General features: G+C 52.7%; 1 long non-coding RNA gene across 1 annotated transcript; it reads right to left on the bottom strand.

Moving 5' to 3' along the window:
• Positions 1–24: 24 nt before the first annotated feature.
• Positions 25–14155, bottom strand: LOC139358851 (uncharacterized). The gene is made up of 3 exons (XR_011614372.1): positions 13573–14155; positions 12466–12515; positions 25–305 (listed from the first exon to the last, which is right to left on the bottom strand). It is a non-coding gene; the product is annotated as an uncharacterized lncRNA (long non-coding RNA).
• Between the last annotated feature and the right edge of the window lie 1082 nt (positions 14156–15237).

A 15237-nucleotide genomic window follows, 5' to 3' on the forward strand; every position in this document is an offset into this window, starting at 1 on the left:
CAGGCGAGGGTATTGCTTCTGGATGTTCCATGACATCCAAAGCATAAAATGCTACACCAAGTTGCAAGTAACTTTCAGGTGAAAAGGCAATTTTATGTTTCATGGTTAGGACCATGAAAGGCATCTTCATGGAGGGGTATTTTTCATCTTAGATCTTCACTGGGATGGCATCCAGGGATTTGCAATCCAGTAGAAATTTCACTTTTCAGTTATCCACTGTCTGTTTGCAGCCTCCTAGCCTTTCTGCTCTCCTGCACAGGCTCAAGAGCAATCTTGCTAGACCTGCTCCTAAGTCAGCTCCTCTCCTGCAAAACAAAACAAAACCAAACAAAAACCTGTTATTTGACTCCACTTCCCTGCCTGACAGAGGAGCTTTCTCTTTGTCACAGCTTGTTGACAGCTCTTTCAATGCCAATCCTTCCTCTTAACTCACTGAGGTAGCTTTTAGGATGCTGGGACAGATTCCATGGCCCTGTGCTAAAGCAAACGAATTTGAATCTCTCAGATGGGGCCCAGGGTTCTTTTTCATTTACTTTTATTATTATTTTAGAGACAGGGTCTTGCTGTGTCACACAGGCTGGAGTGCAGTGGCGTGATCATAGCTCACTGCAGCCCCTAGCTCTCTGGGCTCAAGAGATCTTCGTGCCTTAGTCTCCTGAGGAGCTGGTATGACAGGGGGAAGCCACCATGTCCGGACATTTTATTTTATTTTATTTTTGATACAGAATCTCACTGTATTGCCCATGCTGGAGTGCAATGACACGATCTCGGCTCACTGCAACCTCTGCCTCCCATATAAAAGCAATTCTCCTCCCTTAGCTTACTGAGCAGCTGGGAGGCGTGTGCTACTACACCTGGCTACTTTTTGTATTTTTAATAGAAATGGGGTTTCACCATTTTGGCCAGTCTTGTCTCAAATTCCTGACCTCAAGTGATCCACCCGCCTCGGTCTCCCAAAGTGATGGGAATATAGGCATGAGCCACTGCATCTGCCGGTAATTTTTTGTTCTATATATATATATATATATTTTTTTTGTAGAAATGGGGTCTTTCTGTGTCCTGGAGTCCTGGCATCAAGTGATCCTTCCAACTCAGCTTCCCAAAGGACTGGGATTCTAGGCGTGAGGTGCTGGGTCTGGCAGGGTTCTGTATTCAAGAAACCTGTGTAGTTAGGAACCAGTTATTGGCCTATATTCCTGAATCTTTGCTCACTTTTTGTCACTTTTCAAATGGTTAAAGTCTGGCTTCAGCCTCAATCACTCTGTTAAATACTTAAACATGGCAGAAAATGAAAAAAAAAAAAAAAGAAAAAGAAAAGAAAAAAAGAAACGTGGCAGGGAGAAGTGTTTCTGGGTTCCCCAGGGACGAAAGTGCCTTCCCATCAGCCCCAGCTCTGGGCCGCGGGTAACCTGCAGTCCCTGGTTTGAACGCAGGGTGCCTTTCAGGACCATTAGAGGTACCACAGAGAGGGCTGAAGTCTCCTGAGGGGATAGTAAGGTTGGAGTGAGGGGTGGTGGGGCACATGTGGCAGAAAAACAAAAAACGCGCTGCTAAGAAACATTCCTGGGTCTCCACGGATGAAAGTGCCTTCCCATGAGGCCCTGCGCTGGTACTTGGAGACCCTGGCATCCCTGGTTCAAACCCAGGGTGCGTCGTGGGAAAGGTAGGGGTACCATAAATCGGAGAGAAGGCCCCTGATTGGAAGATAAGGTTTGAGGGAGGGATGGTGAGGCGCCTGTTGGAGAAAAAAAAAAAAAACTCGTTGCTGAGAAGCGGGACATGGGTCGCCACGGACCAAAATGCCTTCCCATCAGCCCCTGTGCTGAGCCATGTCTACGCTGCAGTCCCTGGTTTGAATGTAGGGTGCATCTCAGGAACACGAGGCATACCCCAAAGCCAGCAGAAATCCCCTGAGGGGAAGGTAAATAGTGAGGGAGGTGAGGTGGTGTACCTGTGGCAGAAAGAAATAATCGCGATGCAAAGAAGCTATCCTAGGTCCCCAGCGGACAAAAGTACCTTCCCATCAGCCCTGGCACTGGGCCCTGGGAACACTGGAGTCCCTGGTTCGAATGCACGCTGTGTTTCGGACCCGATAGTGGTACCTGAAAGTGGGACGAAGGCCCATGAGGGGAAGGTAAGGTTTGATGGTGGGGAGGTTGGTTTCCTGTGGAATAAAAAAAAGCACCACCGAGAAGCGTTCCTTGTCCCTGACAGAAGAAAGTGCCTTCCCGTCAGCACCTGCAATGGGCCCTGGGGACCTTGGCCTTCCCGGTTCGAACCCAGGGTGCGTCTCGGGCCGACTTGGGGTACCCCAAAGCAGGCAGAAAGCACCTGAGGGGATGGTAACTTTTGAGGGAGGGGAGACGAGGCACTGGTGGCACCAAATAAGAAAAAAAAAAACGCACCACTGAGAAGCGTTCCTGGATCCCACATGGAAAACAGTGCCTCCTCTTAAGGCCCTGCGCTAGGCCCCAGGGACACTGGCATCCCTGGTTGGAAACCAGGGTGCATCTCGGGCCCACTAGTGGTACGCTAAAGTGGACAAAAGACACCTGAGGGGAAGGTAAGATTTGAGGGAGGGGACGTGTGGCACCTGTGTCGGGGAAAAAACCAAAATCACACTGGCGAAAATCTTTCCTGGGTCCTCCAGGGAGGAAACTGCCTTCCCGTCAGGCCCTGCACTGGATCCGAGGGACCTGGCATCCCTGGTTCCAGACCAGGGTGCGTCTTGGGCCTGGTAGTGGTATGACATAGAGGGCATAAGGTCCCTGAGGGGAAAGTAAGGTTTGAGGGAGGGGAGTTGGGGCACCTGTGGCAGAAAAGATAGAAAATGCACTACGGGGAAGTGTTCCTGGGTCATCCCCGGAAGAATGTGCCTTCCTATCAGCCCCTGCGATGCTACATGGAGACCCTTATGTCCCTGGTTCTGACCCCTGGGTATTTCTCGTGCCCACTAGGGGTACCACAAACCTGACAGAAGCCCCCTGAGTGGAAGGTAAGGTGAAGGACGAAGAGGCAACCGAGGGAGAGAAATAAAAATGCGCCACCAAGAAGCGGGGCCTATGTCCCATTAATGAAAGTGTCTTACAATCAACCCCTGCCCTGTGCCCCGGGGACTCTGGCATCCCTAGTTCGAATACAGGGTGTGTCTTGGGTTCGCTAGGGGTATCCCAAAGTGGGCAAAAGGCCTCTGAGGGAAAGGTAAACTGAGGAGGAGGAAGCGGGGCATCTGTGAAAAAAAAAAAAGAAACTCGTGCCACTGAGCAGCATTCCTGGTTCCACCATGGAGGAAAGTGCCTTCCCATCAGTCCATGAGCTAGGCCCCGGGGACCCTGAAGTGTATGGTTCGAAACTAGGGTGTATCTCAGGCCCACTAGGGATACTCCAAAACGGACAGAAAGACCCTGACGGGAAGGTGAGGTTTGAAGGAGGGCATATGGGGCTCCTGTGGCACAAAATGAAAAAAAAAAAAAAAAAAAAAAAAAACGCGCCAGTGAGAAGCGTTCCTGGGCTCCCCAGGGACGAAAGGGCCTTCCCATCAGCCCCATCATGGGGCCGCGGGTACCCTGGGGTCCCTTGTTCAAACCCAGGGTGCCTTTCGGGCACGTTACGGGTATCACAAAGAGGGCTGGAAGCTTCTGAGGGGATAGTAAGAGGGGAGGTGGCGCACATGTGGCAGAAAAAAAAAAAAAAAGGTGCCACCAAGAAGCGTTCCTGGGTCTCCGCAGATGAAAGTGCCTTCCCATGAGCCCCTGCGTTGGTACGTGGAGACCCTGAGGTCACTGGATAGAAACAAGGGTGTCTCAGGCCGGCAAGGGTAATACAAAGTGGGCAGATGGCCCCTGAGTGGCAAGTAAGGATTGAGGGAATGGAGGTGAAGCAACTGTGGGAGAAGAAAAAACAAACGTACCACTTTGGTACTCCAAAGCTTACAGAAGACCCCTGAGGGGAAGGTAAGGCTTAAGGGAAGGGATGTGAGGCAACTGTGGTAGAAAAAAAAAAAAAAACACGCCGCTGAGAAGTGGGGCCTGTGTCCCCCCATGTACGAAAGTTCATTCAAATCAGCCCCTGCCCAGAGACCTGGGGACCATGGCGTCCCTGGTTGAAATTCAGGGGGCATCTTGGGCTCACGGGGGGTACCCCAAAGTGGGCAGAAGTCCCCTGTGGGGAAGGTAAACTGTGAGGGTGGTGAGGTGGGGCACCTAAGGCAGATTTAAAAAAAAAACCGCTCCACTAAGAAGCGCTCCTGGGTCCACCACGGACGAAAGTGCCTTCCCATCAGTCCCTGCACTGGGTCTTGGGGACCCTGGTGTCGCTGTTTTGAACGCCTGGGGGCATCTCGGGCCCACCACAGGTACCCCAAAGTGGGCAGAAGGCCACTGAGGCGAAGGTGAATAGTGAGGGAGGGGTGGTGGTGCACCTGTGGAAAAATATGCAACATCACGCCTCCAAGAATCTTTCCTGGGTACTCCACGGACGAAAGTGCCTTCCCATCAGCCCCTGAGCTGGGTCACTGGGAAAATAGGTCCCTAGGTTGAACCCAGGGTGCGGTTCCAGCCCTCTAGAGGTACCCGAAAGCGGGAAGAAGGCCTCTGAGGGGAAGGTAAAGTAAGGTTTGAGGGCAAGGAGGTGGGTTACTGTGGCATAAAAAAAGAAAATTACGCACTACTGATAAGTGTTCCTTGTTCTCCACGGAAGAATATGCCTTCCCGTCAGTGCCTGTGCTGGGTCCCGTGGACCACGGCCTCCCTGGATCTAAACCAGATTGCGTCTTGGGCCCACTATGGGTCCACTATATACATATATACCCGTTAGTGGGTAAATATATATATACCCATTGGCGGGTGTTTATAAACAAATACCCAGTAGTGGGTAAATATATATACCCATTGGCGTGTGTATATACATACCCCAGTAATGGGTAAATATATTTGCCTATAGGCGGATGTATATACATATATGCCAGGTAGTGGGGTAAATATATATACATAAATACGCGGTAGTGGTCGGGTGTGTATACATAAATACCCAGTAGTGGTCGGGTGTATATACATAAATACCCAGTAATGGGTAAATACATATATACCCGGGTTCGGGTGTATATACATATATTCCCAGTAGTGGGTAAATATATATACCCAGGTTTGGGTGTATATACATGTGTATATACATATATACCTGGTAGTGGGTAAATATATGCGGGGGGTGGGCTTATATACATACATACCCGGTAGTGAGTAAACATATATACCCGGGATGCAGTGTATAGACATATAGACCACTATATGTATGGTTGGGTATATATGAATACATACCCAATAGTTGTTAACAGAAAAAAAAGAAAGAAAATTGCACCACTGAGTAGCGTTCCTGGGTCCACCACAGACAAAAGAGCCTTCCCATCAGTCTGTGTGCTGGGCCCCAGAGACCCAGACGTCAATGGATCGAAAACAGGGTGCATCTCGGGCAGACTAGGGGTACTCCAAAACGGACGGAAAGGCCCTGAGGGGAAGGTGAGGTTTGAAGGAGGGCATGTGGGTCTCCTGTGGCAGAAAAAGAAAACAAAAAGTACCAGCGAGAAGTGTTCTTGGGCTATCCAGGGATGAAAGTGCCTTTCCGACAGGACCAGCGCTGTTCCGCGGGCACCCTGGGGTCCCTGGTTCGAATGCAGGGTGCCTTTTGGCACGTTAGGGGTACCACAGAGAGGGCCAGAGGCTCCTGAGGGGATAGTAAGGTTGAAGTGAGGGGAGGTGGGGCACATGTGGCAGGAAAAAAAAAAAAAAAAAAAAAACCACACCGCCAAGAAGCATTTCTGGGTCTCCACAGACAAAAGTGCCTTCCCATGAGCCCCTGCGCTGGTACCTGGAGACCCTGGCGTCCCTGATTTGAATCCAGGGTGTGTCTCGGGCAAGGTAGGGTACTACAAACCCGAGAGAAGGTCCCTGATTGGAAGATAAGGTTTGCAGGAGGGATGGTGAGGCACCTGTTGGAGACAAAAAAAAAAAAAAAAAAAAATACGTGCAGCCAATAAGCTGGGCATTTCTCGCCATGGACAAAAATGCCTTCTCATCAGCCCCTGCACTGGGCCACAGGGACGCTATGGTCTCTGATTCGAATGTAGGGTACATATCGGGAATGCAATGGGTACCCCAATGGCAGCAGAAGTCTCCTGAGAGGAAGGTAAATAGTGAAGGAGGTGAGGTGGTGCACCTGTGGCAAAAAAAAAAATCAAGACCCCGAGCAGCTATTCTGGGTCCCCCACAGACAAAAGTTCTTTCCCACCAGCCCCTGTGCTGGGCCGCGGGAACACTGGAGTCCCTGATTCTAACGCAGGCAGCCTTTCAGACCTGCTCATGGTACCCGAAAGCGGAAAGAAGGCACCTGAGGGGAAGGTAAGTTTTGAGGGCGGGGAGGTGGGTTTCCTGTGGAATAAAAAAAAATAAAGCGTCGCTGAGAAGCGTTCTTTGTCCCCCATGGAAGAAAGTGCCTTCCCATCGGTGACTATGGTGGGCCCTGGGGACTGTGTCCTTCCTGGTTCGAATCCAGGGTGTGTCTTGGGATAACTGGGATACCCCAAAGCAAGCAGAAGGCACCTGAAGGGATGGTAACTATCGAGGGAGGGGAGCCGGGGCACTAGTGGCATCAAATAAGAAAAAAACAATGCACCGCTGAGAAACCTTCCTGTGTCCCACACGGAAAACAGTGCCTTTCCATAAGGCCCTACGCTAGGCCGCAGGGACCCTGGTGTCCCTGGTTCAAACCCAGGGTGCGTCTCAGGCCCACCAGTGGTAGCCCAAAGCAGACAGAAGACCCCTGAGGAGAAGGTAAGGTCTGAGGGAGGGGATGTGGGGCACCTGTGGCAGAAAAGATAAAAAGTGCACTACCAAGAAGCATTCCTGGGCCATCCCCAGACGAATGTGCCTTCCCATCAGCCCTTGCGCTGCTACCCAGAGACCATTATGTCCCTGGTTCGCACCCTCTGTGTTTCCCATGCCCACTAGGGGTACCAGAGACCTGGCAGAAGGCCCTTGAGTGGAAGGTAAAGTGTGAGGGCAGGGAGATGAGGCAACTGAGGTACAGAAAATAAAACACATCACTGAGAAGCGGGGCCTGCGTCCCCCATGTAGGAAAGTGCCTTACAATCAGTGTCTGCGCTGTGTGCCGGGGACTCTGGCATCCTCGTTGGAATACAGGGTGCCCCTCTGGTTTGCTAGGGGTACCCCAAAGTGGCAAAAGGTCCCTGTGAGAAAGCTAAACTGTGAGGGAGGGGAGGTGGGGCCCATCTGGCAGGAAAAAAAAAAAAGAAAATCTCGTGACCGAGCAGTGTTCCTGGGTCCACCACGGATGAAAGTGCCTTCCCATCAGTCTGTGCACTGGACCCTGGGGACCCTGGGGTCCAGGATTCAAACCCAGGGTGCGTTTCGGGCCTGCAAGTGGTACCCAAAAGCGGAAAGGCGGCCCCTGAGGGGAAGGTAAGGTTTGAGAGCAGTGAGGTGGGTTACCTGTGGAATAAAAAATGAAAAAAGCGCCGCCGAGAAATGTTCCTTGTCCCCCACGAAATAAAGTGGCTTCCCATCAGTGCCTGCGGTGGGCCCCGGGGACCGTGGCCTTCCCAGTTCGAACTCAGGGTGCGTTTCAGGCCGACTTGGGCACCCCAAAGCAGGTAAAAGGCACCTGAGGGGATGGTAACTTTTGAGGGAGGTGAGCCGGGGCACTGGTGGCACTAAATAAGAAAAAAAAAGAAAAATAACGCACCGCTGAGAAGTGTTCCTGGGTTCCACATGGAAAACAGTGCCTTCCCAGAAGGCCCTGTGCTAGGCCCCAGGGACCCTGGCATAAACTCTGAGGGAGAGGAGGTGGGGTACCTTTGGAAGAAAAAAAAAAACAAAAAGAAAATCGTGCCACTGAGAAGCATTGCTGGGTCCACCACAGATGAAAGTGCCTTCCCATCCATCCGTACACTGGGCCCCAGGGACCCTGTGGTCCATGGTTCGAACCCAGTGTGTGTTTCGAGCCTGCAAGTGGTACCCAAAATCGGGAAGAAGGCCTGTGAGGGGAAGGTAAGATTTGAGGGTGGGGAGGTGGGTTACCTGTGGTATTACAAAAAACAAAAAACATAATAAAACGGGCCAGCGAGAAGCATTCCTAGTCCCTCACCATAGAAAGTGCCTTCACAACAACCCCGGTGCTGGGCCCCAGTGACCGTGGTCTTCCCGGTTGAAAACCAGGGTGAGTCTTTGGTTCACTGGAGGTACCCGAAAGCAGGCAGAAGGCACCTGACGAGAAGGTAATGTTGGAGAAATGGGAGCTGTGGCACTTGTGGCAGAAAATATTAAAAGCAACGCACCCCTGAAAAGCGTTCCTGGGTCCCACACGGAAAACAGTGCCTTCCCATAAATCCCTGCCTTAGGACCCAGGGATACTGGCGTCACTGGTTCAAACTCACGGTATGCATCTTGGGCCCACCAGTGATACCCCAAAGCAAACAGAAGGCCCTGGAGGGGAAGGTAAGCTTTGAGGGAGGGGATGTGGGGCACCAGTGTCGGAAAAAAACCAAAAACACACTGGCGAGAAGCGTTCCTACATACCCCAGGGACAAAATTGCCTTCTCATCAGCCCCTGCGCTGGGTCCCAGGGACCTGGCATCACAGTCTCAAGACCAGGGTGTGTCTCGGGCCTGGTTGTGGTATGATAAAGGGGGCATAAGGTCCCTGAGGGGAAAGTAAAGTTTGAGGGAGGGGAGTTGGGGCACCTGTGGCAGAAAAGATGAAAAAACACACTACCGAGACACATTCCTGTCTTCCCGGGACGAATGTGCCTTCCCATCAGCCCCTGCGCTGCTACCCGGAGACCCTAATGACCCTGGTTCAGACCCTGGGTGTTTCTTGTGCCTACTAGGGGTACCAGAAACCTGGCAGAAGGCCCCTGATTGGAAGGTAAGGTGTGAGGGCAGGGAGATGATCCAACCGAAAGAGAGAAAAGGAAAACGCACCGCTAATAAACAGGGCCTGTGTCCCACGGATAAGAAAATGCCTTACAATCAGTCCCCGCACTGTGCTCCGGGGACTCTGGAGTCCCAGTTTCGAATACAGGGTGTGTCTTGTGTTCGCTAGGCGTACCCCAAAGTGTGCAAAAGGCCTCTGAGGGAAAGGTAAACTGTGAGGGAGGGGAGGTGGGGCACCGATGGCGGAAAAAAAAGATAGGAAATCGCGCTAGTGAGGAGCGTTCCTGGGTCCAGCACAGACAAAAGTGCCTACCCCTCAGTCCGTGTGCTGGGCCCCGGGAACCCTGGCATACATGGTTCGAAACCAGGGTGCATCTCGGGCCACTAAGGATACTCCAAAATGGACAGAATGACCCTGAGGGGAATGTAAGGCTAGAAGGAGTGCATATGGGGCTCCTGTGGCAGAAAAAACAAAACAAAACAAAACAAAAAAAGAAAACGCGCCAGGGAGAAGCGTTCCTGGTCTCCCCAGGGATGAAAGTACCTTCCCATCAGCCCCAGCGCTGGTTGGTGGGTACACCGGTTCGAACCCAGGGTGCTTTTCAGGCCTGTTAGGGGTACCACAATGATGGCCAGAGGCTCCTGAGTGGATAGTAAGGTTGGAATGAGGGGAGTTGGGGCACATGTGGCAGAAAACAAAAAACAAAACAAAAAAAAACGCACCGCTAAGAAGCGTTCCTGGGTCTCCAGGGACGAAAGTGCCTTCCCACCCCTGCACTGGTACCTGGAGACCCTGGCATCCCTGGTTCGAACCCAGGGTGCTTCTCGGGCCAGGTAGGAGTACCACAAATCAGAAGAAGGTCCCTGATTGGAAGACAAGGTTTGAGGGAGATATGGTGAGGCACCTGTTGGAGAAAAAAAAAACCACGCTTCCGAGAAGTGGGGCATGTGTCGCCACAGACCAAAGTGCCTTCCCATCAGCCCCTGTGCTGGGCCACAGGGACACTGTGGTCCCTGTTTCGAATGTAGGGTGCATCTCGGGAACGTGAAGGGTACCCCAAAGCAAGCAGAAGTCCCCTGAGGGGAAGGTAAATAGAGAGGGAGTTGAGGCGGTGCACCTGTGGCAGAAAAGAGTAATCGTGATCCCAAGAAGCTACCCTGGGTCCCCAACGGAATAAAGTTCCTTCCCATCAGCCATGGAGCTGGGCTCCGGAAACACTGGAGTCCCTGGTTCGAATGGAGGCAGCGTTTCAGACACGCTCATGGTACCTGAAAGCGGGACGAAGGACCCCGAGGGGAAGGTAAGGTTTGAGGCGGGGGAGGTCTGTTACCTGTGGAATAATAAAGAAAGCGCCGCCGAGAAGTGTTCCTTGTCCCCCACGAATGAAAGTGCCTTAACATCAGTGCCTGAGGGGGGGCCCAGGGACCGTGGCCTTCCTGGTTCAAACCCAGGGTGCCTCCCAGGCTGACTTGGGATATCACAAAGCAGGCTGAAGGCACCTGATGGGATGGTAACTTTCGAGGGTGCGGAGCCAGGGCACTAGTTGCTACAAAAAAAAAAAAACAAACAAAGAAAACGCAGCACTGAGAAGCGTTCCTGTGTCCCACATGTAAAACAGTGCCTTCCCAAAAGGACCTGCACTAGGCTGGAGGGACCCTGGAGTCCCTGATTTGAATCCAGGGTGCATCTTGTGCCCACTAGTGGTACCCCAAAGCGGACAGAAAACCCCTGAGGGGAAGGAAAGGTTTGAGGGAGGGAATGTGGGGCAACTGTGTCAGAAAAAAACCAAAAACAGTGGCAAGAAGCGTTACTGCGTTCCCCAGGGAGGAAACTGCCTTCCCCTCAGCCCCTGTGCTGGGTCCCAGGGACTTGGCATTCCTGTTTCCAGACCAAGGTGCATCTGGGGCCCGGTACTGGTATGACAAAGAGGGCATAAATCCCCTGAGGGAACAGTAAAGCTTGAGGGAGGCGAGTTGGGGGCACCTGTGGCAGAGAAGATTAAAAAACGCACTACCGAGAAGCGTTCCTGTGTCAACCCCAGACAAATGTGCCTCCCCATCAGCCCCTGTGCTGCTCCCCAAAGACCCTTACGTCCCTGGTGCAGACCCTGAGTGTTTCTTCTGCCCACCAGGGGAACCAAAAACCTGGCAGAAGACCCCTGAGTGGAAGGTAAGTTGTGAGGGCATGGAGAAGAGGCAACTGAGGGGAAAAAAAAGCACCACTGAGAAGTGGGGCCTGCATCCCCCACGTATGAAAGTGCCTTACAATCAGTCCCTGTGCTGTGCCCCGGGGACCCTGGCGTCCCTGGTTCGAATACAGGGTGTGTCTTGCACTAACTAGGGTACCTAAAGTTTGCAGAAGGCCCCTGAGGGAAAGTCAAACTGTGAGGGAGGGGAGGTGGGGCACCGGTGGCAGAAAAAAATGAAAGAAAATTGCGCCACTGAGAAGCGTTCCTGGGTCCACCATGGAAGAAAGTGCCTTCCCATCAGTCTGTTCACTGGGCCCTGTGGACCCTGACGTCCATGCTTTGAAACCATGGTGCGTGTCAGGCAGACTGGGGGTACTCCAAAACGGACAGAAAGACCCTGAGGAGAAGGTGAAGTATGAAGGAGGGCATATGGGGCTCCTGGGGCAGGAAAAGAAAAAACATCACTCCAACGAGGAATGTTCCTGGGCTCCCCAGGGATGAAAGTGCCTTCCCATCAGCCACAGCACTGTTCCATGGGCAACCTGGGTTCCCTGGTTCAAACCCAGTATGCCTTTCAGCCCGTTAGGAGTACCACAAAGAGGGTCGGAGGCTCCTGAGGGGATAGTAAGGTTGGAGTGAGGGGAGGTGGGGCATATGTGGCAAAAAATAAAACAAAAAACAAAAAAACGTGCCACCAAGAAGCCTTCCTGGGTATCCACGGAAGAAAGTGCCTTCCCATGAGCCCCTGCGCTGGTACCTGGAGACCCTGGCATCCCTGGTGTGAACCCAGGGGGCGTCTCGGGCCAGGTAGGGGTACCCCAAATAGGAGAGAAGACCCCTGATTGGAAGATAAGGTTTGAGGGAGGGATGATGGGACACCTGTTGGAGAAAAAAATCAAACAAACGCGCCACTGTGAAGTGGGGCATATATCGCCACGGACCAAAATGCCTTCCCTTCAGCCCCTGCGCTGGGCCACGAGGACCCTATGGTCTCTGATTCGAATGTAGAGTGCATCTTGGGAACACAAAGGGTACTCCAAAGTGAGCAGAAGTCCCTCAGGGGTAATATTTACATTATTTACTCAGAAGGTAAATAATGAGGGAGGTGAAGTGGTGCACCTGTAGCACAAAAAATAAATTGCGACCTCAAGAAGCTATTCTGGATCCCCCATAGATGGAAGTTCCTTCCCACCAGCCCCAGCAATGGGCCCCGGGAACACTGGAGTCCCTGGTTTGAACACACGCTGCATTTCGGACCCACTAGTGGTATCCAAAAGAGGGACGAAGTCCCCTGAGGCGAAGGTAAGGTTTGAGGGCAGGTAGGTGGGTTACCTGTGGAAATATAAAAAAAGAAAGCGTCTCCAAGAAGCGTTCCATGTCCCCTACGAAAGAAAGTGGCTTCCCGTGAGCACCTGCGGTGGGCCCAGGGACCGTGGCCTTCCCGATTCGAACCCAGGGTGCGTCTTGGGCTAACTTGGGGTACTCCAAAGCAGGCAGAAGGCACCTAAGGGGATGGTAACCTTCCAGAGAGGGGAGACATGGCACTGGCTGTCACCCAATAAGAAAAAAACAACCTACCACTGAGAAGCATTCCTAGGTCCCACAGGGAAAACCGTGCCTTCCCATAAGGCCCTGCGTTAGGCCCCAGGGATGCTGGTGTCCCTGGTTCAAACCCAGGATGCTTCTCGGGCCCACTAGTGGTACCTCAAAGCGGACAGAATTTCCCTGAGGTCAAGGTAAAGTTTGAGGGAGGGGATGTGGGGCACCTGTGTCAGAAATTACCAAAAACACACTGGCGAGAAGCATTCCTGGGTCTCCCAGGGATGAAACTGCCTTCCCATCAGCCCCTGTACTGGGTCCCAGGGACCTGGCATCCCTGTTTTCAGACCAGTGTGCATCTTGGGTCTGGTAGTGGTATGACAAAGAAAGCATAACGCTCCTGAGGGGGAAGTAAGGTTTGAGGGAGTGTAGTTGGGGCACCATTGGCAGGAAAGATAAAAAAGGCACTACCAAGAAGCATTCCTGGGTCATCCCCGGATGAACGTGCCTTCCCATCAGCCCCTGCACTGCTACCCAGAGACCCATATGTCCCTCGTTCGGACCTGGGTGATTCTGGTGCCCACTAGGGGTGGGCATAAGGCCCACCTGGCATAAGGCCCCTGAGTGGAAGGTTAGGTGCAGGAAGAAGAGGCAACTGAGGGAGAGGAAAAAAAGGCACCTCTGAGAAGCGGGGCCAGTTCCCCCCACGTATGACAGTGCCTTAAATCAGCCCATGCGCTGTGCCCCGGGGACTCTGGCTTCCCTGGTTCAAATACAGGGTGCATCTTGGGTTTGCTACGGGTACCCCAAAGCTGGTAAAAGGCCTCTGAGGGAAAGGTAAACTGTGAGAGAGTGGAGGTGGGGCACCAATGACAGAAAAAAAAAGAAAGAAAATCGCACCACTGAGAAACGTTCCTGGGTCCACCACAGACGAAATTGCCTTCCCATCAGTATGTGCGCTGGGCCCCGGGGACCACGGCTTCCATGGTTCAAAACCAGGGTGTGTCTCGGGCCCACTAGGAGTACTCCAAAATGGACAGAAAGACACTGAGGGGAAGGTGAGTTTAGAAGGAGGGCATATGGGGCTCCTGTGGCAGAAAAAGAAAAAAAAAGTGCCAGTGAGAAGCGTTCCTGTGCTCACCAGGAACGAGAGTGCCTTCCCGTCAGCCACAGTGCTGGGCTGTGGGCACCCTGGGGTCCCTGTATCAAACACACAGTGCCTTTCAGGCCCGTTATGGGTACCACAAAAAGGACCGGAGGCTCCTGAGGGGATAGTAAGGTTGGAGTGTTGGCAGGTGGGGCACATGTAGCAGAAAAAAAAAAATCGTGCCTCCAACAAGCATTCCTGGGTCTCCACAGACGAAAGTGCCTTCCCATGGGCCTCTGCGCTGGTACCTGGAGACACTGGCTTCCCTGGTTCAAACCAAGCATGTGTCTCGGGCTGGGTAGCAGTACCAGGAATTAGAGAGAAGACCCCTGACTGGAAGATAAGGTTTGAGGGAGGGATGGTGAGGCACTTGTTGGAGGAAAAAAAAAAGGTGCTGCTGAGAAGGGGGCATGGGTTGCACAGACAAAAATGACTTCCCATCAGCCCCTGCTCTGGACCACAGGGACCCTGCAGTCCCTGGTTTGAATGTAGGGTGCATCTCAGGAATGCGAAGGGTACCCCAAAGCCAGCAGAACTCCCCTGAGAGGAAGGTAAATAATGAGGAAGGTGAGGTGGCGCACCTGTGGCAGAAAAACATAATCACAATGCCGAGAAGCTATCCTGGGTCCCACCCAGGGAAAGTACCTTCCCATCAGCCCCAGCACTGGGCCCTGGGAACACTGGATTCCCTGGTTCGATCGCAGGCTGCATTTTGGACCCGCTAGTGGTAGCTGAAAGTGGGACGAAGACCCCTGAGGGGAAGGTAAGATTTGAGGGTGGGTAAGCGGGTTACTTGTGGAATAATAAAAACAGAAAGCACAACCAAGAAGATTTGTCACCCACGGAGAACGTGCCTTCCCGTCAGGGCCTGCGGTAGGGCCTGGGAACCGTGCATTTCCCAGTTCAAACCCAGGGTGCGTCTCTGGCCAACTTGGGGTACCCCACAGCAGGCAGAAGGCACCTGAGGGGATGGTAACATTCGAAAGATGGGTGCCGGGGCACTTGTGGCACCAAATATGAAAAAAACAACGCACCACTGTGAAGTGTTCCTGGGTCCCACAGGGAAAACAGTGTGTTCCCAGAAGGCCCTGTGCCAGGCCCCAGGGATCCTGGCTTCCCTGGTTCATAAGCAGCATGCGTCTAGGGCTCACTAGTGGTACCCAAAAGCAGACAGAAGACCACTGAAGGGAAGGTAACTTTTGAGGGAGGGGATGTGCGGCACCTGTGTTGGAAAATACCAAAAACACACTGGTGACAAGCCTTCCTGGGTCCCCCAGAGACGAAACTGTCTTCCCATCAGCCCATGCACTGGGTCCCAGGGACATGGCCTCCCTGTTTCCAGACTACAGTGCATCTCGGGACCCATAGTGGTGTGACATAGAGGGCATAAGGCCCCTGAGGGGAAAGTGAAGTTTGAG

Source organism: Macaca nemestrina, chromosome 15, assembly GCF_043159975.1.
Source record: "Macaca nemestrina isolate mMacNem1 chromosome 15, mMacNem.hap1, whole genome shotgun sequence".
NCBI classification, from domain to species: Eukaryota; Metazoa; Chordata; class Mammalia; order Primates; family Cercopithecidae; genus Macaca; species Macaca nemestrina.